This window comes from Vulpes lagopus, chromosome 7 (genome assembly GCF_018345385.1).
Source record: "Vulpes lagopus strain Blue_001 chromosome 7, ASM1834538v1, whole genome shotgun sequence".
In the NCBI taxonomy this organism is placed as follows: Eukaryota; Metazoa; Chordata; class Mammalia; order Carnivora; family Canidae; genus Vulpes; species Vulpes lagopus.
In genome coordinates, this window is record NC_054830.1 from 21,352,118 (window position 1) to 21,359,127 (window position 7,010).

General features: G+C 53.4%; 1 protein-coding gene across 6 annotated transcripts in view; it reads right to left on the reverse strand.

Annotated features, from left to right (window-relative positions):
• The window catches only part of SFMBT1 (Scm like with four mbt domains 1), a 125,110-nt gene extending 118,998 nt beyond the window's left edge, over positions 1-6,112 (reverse strand). For 3 of the 6 annotated variants that reach the window (XR_005988872.1, XR_005988871.1, XM_041761735.1), the window contains exon 1: positions 4,397-5,294. The gene's annotated coding sequence lies outside the window, so the exon portion shown is untranslated. Of the gene's footprint in view, positions 1-4,396; positions 5,295-5,869 lie in introns of those variants that run through there. The other 3 variants (XM_041761738.1, XM_041761736.1, XM_041761741.1) reach the window with 3 other exon arrangements.
• Between the last annotated feature and the right edge of the window lie 898 nt (positions 6,113-7,010).

A 7,010-nucleotide genomic window follows, 5' to 3' on the forward strand; every position in this document is an offset into this window, starting at 1 on the left:
CTCCAAATTAAGCAAATGTCAAAAAGGAACCTGCATGCAGCACTGTAACCTATTAGAAACGCCACCTCATAGCCTCTACCTGCACAGCCAAATGCTTGACTCTGAAGTTACCAACTATCAAACCACAAAATTTGAAACTTAGTGCCTATTAGCACAACATACAGTCTACATGTTTGCTTCGTAATTATGTCCTTGAGTGATCATCTAAAGATTAAGAGACCCGAATACAGTCAAAAACATCCTCTTGGGGATCCCTGGGTGGCGCAGCGGTTTGGCGCCTGCCTTTGGCCCAGGGCGCGATCCTGGAGACCTGGGATCGAATCCCACGTCGGGCTCCCGGTGCATGGAGCCTGCTTCTCCCTCTGCCTGTGTCTCTGCCCCTCTCTCTCTCTGTGTGACTATCATAAATAAATTAATTAATTAAAAAAAAATCCTCTTGAATAAGAGACTAGAAATTAATTATATACAAATCTTCAGGTGCCTCTGAGTTACAGGCAAAGGTTTACAGTCAAACTTGTTAAAACTTCTGCAGTGAAGTCATAGTTTTTCTCTTAATACTTCTTTGTTTTTATCCTCTCTCCCACTTTTGTAAAATTTTAAAATGAACTTGCAACAACCTGATCACATACTTTTAATTTTAAATCATTTTCCAATAGTGCTAGTATCACTTGAAAAAAGTCACATCGAAATCCTGCTCCCTCAAGTCTAATGGTTCAAAATCTCCCTAGTAACCAAAATCCTTAGGGACTTTCATCCAATTTAGCAACTACGTATAAAAAGAAATATTTATTTCAATTATAAAACATCCCAGTTAGATAACAAATAAAAATTACTAAAAGAAAACTACCCTGTAATAATAAAGTCATACCATTTACTGATTATATGTTTTTTTATTCGCATTTAAATCATTCCAAAGGGATCCCTGGGTGGCGCAGCGGTTCAGCGCCTCCCTTTGGCCCAGGGCGCGATCCTGGAGACCCGGGATCGAATCCCACGTCGGGCTCCCGGTGCATGGAGCCTGCTTCTCCCTCTGCCTGTGTCTCTGCCCCTCTCTCTCTCTGTGTGACTATCATAAATAAATAAATAAATTTAAAAAAAATCCTCTTGAATAAGAGACTAGAAATTAATTATATACAAATCTTCAGGTGCCTCTGAGTTACAGGCAAAGGTTTACAGTCAAACTTGTTAAAACTTCTGCAGTGAAGTCATAGTTTTTCTCTTAATACTTCTTTGTTTTTATCCTCTCTCCCACTTTTGTAAAATTTTAAAATGAACTTGCAACAACCTGATCACATACTTTTAATTTTAAATCATTTTCCAATAGTGCTAGTATCACTTGAAAAAAGTCACATCGAAATCCTGCTCCCTCAAGTCTAATGGTTCAAAATCTCCCTAGTAACCAAAATCCTTAGGGACTTTCATCCAATTTAGCAACTACGTATAAAAAGAAATATTTATTTCAATTATAAAACATCCCAGTTAGATAACAAATAAAAATTACTAAAAGAAAACTACCCTGTAATAATAAAGTCATACCATTTACTGATTATATGTTTTTTTATTCGCATTTAAATCATTCCAAAGGGATCCCTGGGTGGCGCAGCGGTTCAGCGCCTCCCTTTGGCCCAGGGCGCGATCCTGGAGACCCGGGATCGAATCCCACGTCGGGCTCCCGGTGCATGGAGCCTGCTTCTCCCTCTGCCTGAGTCTCTGCCTCTCTCTCTCTCTCTCTCTCTGTGTGTGTGTGTAACTATCATAAATAAATTTAAAAAAAATAAAAATAAAAAAAATAAATCATTCCAAAATATTGGTTACCAGCCAAATAATTCCAGACAGTAAAGTTTTAGGAAATTATTAGAAAATTTTTAATATAAAAGTATTTGGCGGGAATCCCTGGGTGGCTCAGCGGTTTAGCACCACCTTCAGCCCAGGGCGTGATCCTGGAGTCCCGGAATCGAGTTCCGCATGAGGCTCCCTGCATGGAGCCTGCTTCTCCCTCTGCCTGTGTCTCTGCCTCTCTCTCTCTCTCTCTCTCTCTCTCTCTCTATCATAAATAAATAAATAAAATCTTTAAAAAATATATATTTTGCATTCAAAATACCTGCTAACATAATGGTCTATTTTCTGCTTTGTAGTCGCTTTTTTTTTTTTTTTTTTTTTTTTTTAAATTTTTTATTTATTTATTTATGATAGTCACAGAGAGAGAGAGAGAGCGCGCCAGAGACACAGGCGGAGGGAGAAGCAGGCTCCATGCACCGGGAGCCTGATGTGGGATTCGATCCCGGGTCTCCAGGATCGCGCCCTGGGCCAAAGGCACGGGCCGAACCGCTGCGCCACCCAGGGATCCCTGTAGTCGCTTTTTAAACATTAACATGAAGTTTTAACAAAAAGGTCAATGAAGTTTGGACAGTTCACCTGTTCTAGACTTCAGAGTCAAATGATAATGTGCATCCACACCCCCATTCTGTAGCTAAGCCCAGTCTAGTGACCACTGAGAAAGCAAAAGTACCCTCCCGAAGCAGCAAGGTTATGGAGGGGAAAAGCATTTTTAAAGAGAAAAATCAAAATTTTCAAAGAAACAAATATCAAAAGAAGAAATGCCTTTTTATAGGTATCTTGCTTCTCATCTTGCACCTTTAGTTGCATCTCTCAAAATTCAATAAATTTTAAGTTAAATATCTGATACCGCAAAAACTAAGAAATCTAAAAAGATACACACACACACACACACACACACAACCAGTGGATCAATCATCACTAAGTGATGGATTACTGTCTTAGCAAATGATGCTGTGAATCTTGGAGTACAGTAACCAAATCCAGCTTAATTGTTGGCTAGTCAACTGACTGGCTTAGTCATAGAAAACAGAATTATTCAGTAGAATCCATTTCACAAAGGAAAATCTTTGAACTTTGTGGACTATGCCCCCATAAATCCCTACCACAGGCCTTAGACAGTTCCCAACTTTACATCACAGATGTCCTTGCAGTAAAAACACAGGCCACTGTGAAGAATTACCAAGAATTCACTTACAATTGCTAACTCCTTTAGGAGCAGAAACAAGAAAATGTACAGGAATACATTAAAAGGTATTTGGGGAGAATAAGCAAATCGTTCCAAGTACTTCCTTTCAGTGGTGAATATTAAAAAACAAAAAAAATCTTTTTAGAGGGCTAATATAAAAAGGTATCCTAATCAGGTTGAAATAAAAAAAAAAATTAATCGCACCTGACATAATTTTTAGTTACCTTTTGTTTTTGCTTTCATCACTAGAGCTTTAATGACTTGATAAACCAGGCGAATATCCTGCATATATAAATCAAGTTAATTGCTGTCATTTAAATGGTTATTAAAGCTTTATGCCCACATTCTTTAATTCACTGAACTTTAAAAAATCAATTTTCATTCAATTTTCTCAGCAAATTCTAGGCTTTAAGGAACTGATTCATCTACTAAAACCCTAAACACTGACTTGTTGGGAAAGTTCATGATCCATCTTTCCAAATCTACTACCTGGAAATACACCAGTATTCCAATAATGGGAAGTAACACATCAATACTAGGCCTGTGACCACAAGGATGCCCAACAACCACAGATCCAAACCTGCAAAGCCCTGCAAAGTCTCAGCTGGGTAAGTGGCCTTCTGGCTAAGTAGTCTTAGAATTCCAGGTAGTAAAAACCGTTATAAAAGCATTTAGGGTCATGGCAAAAATGACCATAACCCCAGGTTTACACACCTGTTGTCTCTCAGCTTACTACTGCCCTTCACCCTCAAAAGGGTCCTGTTGTGAAGCAAAAGTCACCTTGGGGAGGGGAGAGGCGTTTACTGAACAAGAGAAATGTAAAGGGAGCCCTTTGGGAGGCTGAAAATGCTGTATCTTGGTCTGAGTGTGGTTATTGGGCCATATAAGCCATTTAAGGTCTTATTGTAAATCAGACCTCAAAAAATACATATATGATTTTAAAAACACACTGAAATACATTCATAAATGCCTTTGTTCAAATAAGTGACATAAATACTAGACGTAGCAACTAAGATTTTTCCAAATGCATTTTAATAAAGATGTATATTTATTGTGAACACTTTTATGTAGAACCTGTCAAAATACAGACTGTGGTGTTTTGTTTTTTGTTTTTTTGTTTTTTTTTAATCTCTCATTTTAAAAAGTTGGCAAATTGAGATCTGAAAGCCTGCACAAAGATCATCTACTACTCACTCTCTGATTTTGCAAATAAGGAAAACCAAATCTTTAAGGCTGAGAACCATATAGAGATAAGGCAGCTAGTCAATGACAACAGCAGCAACAGCACGGTTTCCTGATCTTGAGCCACTCCCGTTTCCACCAGGCCGTTACTTCTGTGACACTGTAAACAAATATGAACTCTCGGTCTACCTGGGGCAGACAAGGATTTAACACGCTCCTCGAACCACCAGGCCGACGGCCCCCAAAGCGCACGCACAAAGACACGCTCCTTTTCCTCTTCTCAGGACAGCTGGCAAATGATCAATCACATTTTCAGGCAGGCATTTGTCCTGCGATTCAACCGGGTGTGACATCTCTCAAACGTGCTTCCAAGGAGGAAAAGGTCTATTGCGGGGAGAGGCAAAAATGCATCTCAGTTCCTTTCAAATCTCTTGGACGGTTACTTGGTTCTCAAAACTATGTCACTGAGTTAAGACTCGTGGAGACACCGCTTGGGGCCGTTCACCAGCAGCAGGGCTTTGGGTGACCCGCTGGGAATAAGCCCCCAACACACACACTCGCGCTAAATATCAAGCCTGGTCGTGCCCGCGGCGTCCCAGCCAAGTCTGCGCGGAACGGGACTTGCGGCGGTGCTCAGGGCCAGACCCGGGCCGGCGGCCTGACGCCCCGCTGGAAACTTAGCGTGCACCCTTCCGCGGGAATTCATTCCTGGTTCTCACAGGGCGTTTGTGCTCCCCGGCGGAGCAGGCCTTGCTCCTCCGCGCTCTCTGCTCGCCCTCCCCGCAGCCTCCTCTACGCGGCTTGAAACGAGACTCGGGAACAGAAATCGAAACGGCCACGGCCCTCCGGGGCGCGCGGCTCGGGGCGCGCGGGTCCGGCCGCGGTCGGGCGAGCCCACGGCCCGCGGGCGCGCCGCTCCGGGGAGGCCCCGAGCCACCGGTTGCGGCGGCCGCTCCCGCTCCCGCTCCCGCTCCCGCGCCCCGCGCCCCGCTCCGCCCGCGGCGCAGAGGCCACCTCGGCCCTCCGAAGTTCGCACCGCGGCGCGGGCAGCGCGCGCCCCCCCCACCGCGGCCCCCGGCCCGGCCCGGCCCCGGCCCCCGCTGCGGGTTCGCGCCCGGGCCCCGGAGCGAGCCCGGGGGGCGGGTCCGCGGGGGCTCGGCGGGCGGGAGCGCGGGGAGGGGCGCGCGGCGGGGAACTTGGGCGCCCGCCGGCCCCGCCGCCCGCCACTTCCCTTTCACGCCCGCGGGGCCGCCGCGCACCGCGCCGCCCGCCCGCCCGCCCGGGCCGCTCTCCGCCGCGCCGAGGCGCCCAGGCGCGCTCCTGCAGCCGGGCCGGTCGGCGCGCGGGGCCGGGGCCGCGGGGGCGCGCGAGGCCGCGCGCGGGCGCCGCGCTCCCCCCGCCCCGCCCCCGCCCCAACGTGCCGCCGCCGCCGCCGCCGCCGCCGCCGCCCGTTGGCGCCTCCGCCCGCGCGCCCGCCGCCCGCCGCCCGCCGCCCGCCGCCCGCCGCCCGCCGGCCCCCGGCCCCCGGCGGCTCCCCGCCCGCAAAGTTGCGCGTCCCGCCCCGGGAGGGGCACCGCGCCCCCCCCCGCCGCAGCCCCCCCGCCGCCGCCCCTCCAGGCCGCCGCGCGCGGGAAGGCCCAGCCGGCCGCCCCGCTCTCTTACCTGCCGGGAGTTTTCGCGCGCGCCCCCGCCCGACCGCCGGCTCTCCCCCTTGTCGCGCTCCTTTTCTTTCTTTCTTTCCTTCTTTTCGCTTCCCCGCGCGGGCGCTTTCTCCGCTCGCGCCGCCCGCGCCCGCCCGCGCGCGCCCTCCTTCCTGCTGGGCTCGCGGAGCGGGCGGCCGGCAGCTCTCCCCGCCCCCCTCCACCCGCGCTCCGGCGGAGGCGGCGGCGGCGGCGGCGGCGGCGCTCCGCGCTCCGACTCATTCCAATATGGCACGGGCGCACCGCGCATGCGCCCGCGCCCCCCCACCCGCGCTCTCCCGGCAGCCCGCGCCCCTCGCGCCGCGCGTGTGCCCCCGGCCCGCCCCCCGGCCGGCCCGCCCGCCGCGCCCCCCGCCGCGCCCCCGCCCCCGCCCCGCGCCCAGCCCCGACTTGCCGCCGAGTCCCCGAGGCCGGGGCGCAGGGCACGCGGCGGCGCCTGCGGGGCCCCCGACGGCGCGGACGGGCCCGGCCAGGGAGACGCGCGCGCCCCGCGGCCCCAGCGCCCACCCGGTCCGCCCCCCGCTCCCCGAGGCTCGGGGCGGCCGCGGCCGGTCCTGGCTCCCGGGCCCCGCGAGCCGCGCCGCTGCCGTCCGCACGTGACGGCCCCGGGCAAGGCGGCATGAGCGGGGGAACGGACGGCGCGGGGCCCGGCCTCCGCGGGAGGCGCCCGCAAATGCGAGCGCGCCCGCCGCCCGGGGCCGCAGCGAGGGGGCGCCAGACGGCGGCGGGGCCGGGCCGGGCCGGGCCGGGCGGGCGGGGGCGGGGGCGGCGGCGCCGGGGCCCCGGGCGGGCACAGAAGCCCCGAGGCGGCTGCGGGCGCTGTAGGTTCGCGGAGCTCGGCCCCGCCCCTGCGAGCGCGGAGGTCCGCGGGACGCCCCCGCCCCGCCCGTCGGGATGGGAGACCCCGCGAGGGCCCGCGCGCTCCCGGCCCCGGGCGCTGAGGGCTCCTGCCTTTCGCGAGGGAGGCGAGGTCCGAGGTGCCGGCGCGGGCTCAGCGGCTCCCCGGCGGCCTCAGCACCACCGCGCGGGGGAATACGACCCGCTCCCCGGGCGAACTTGCCCGAGTTACGCTGCGCTGCTGGCTGAATTTGAATCCAGATTTT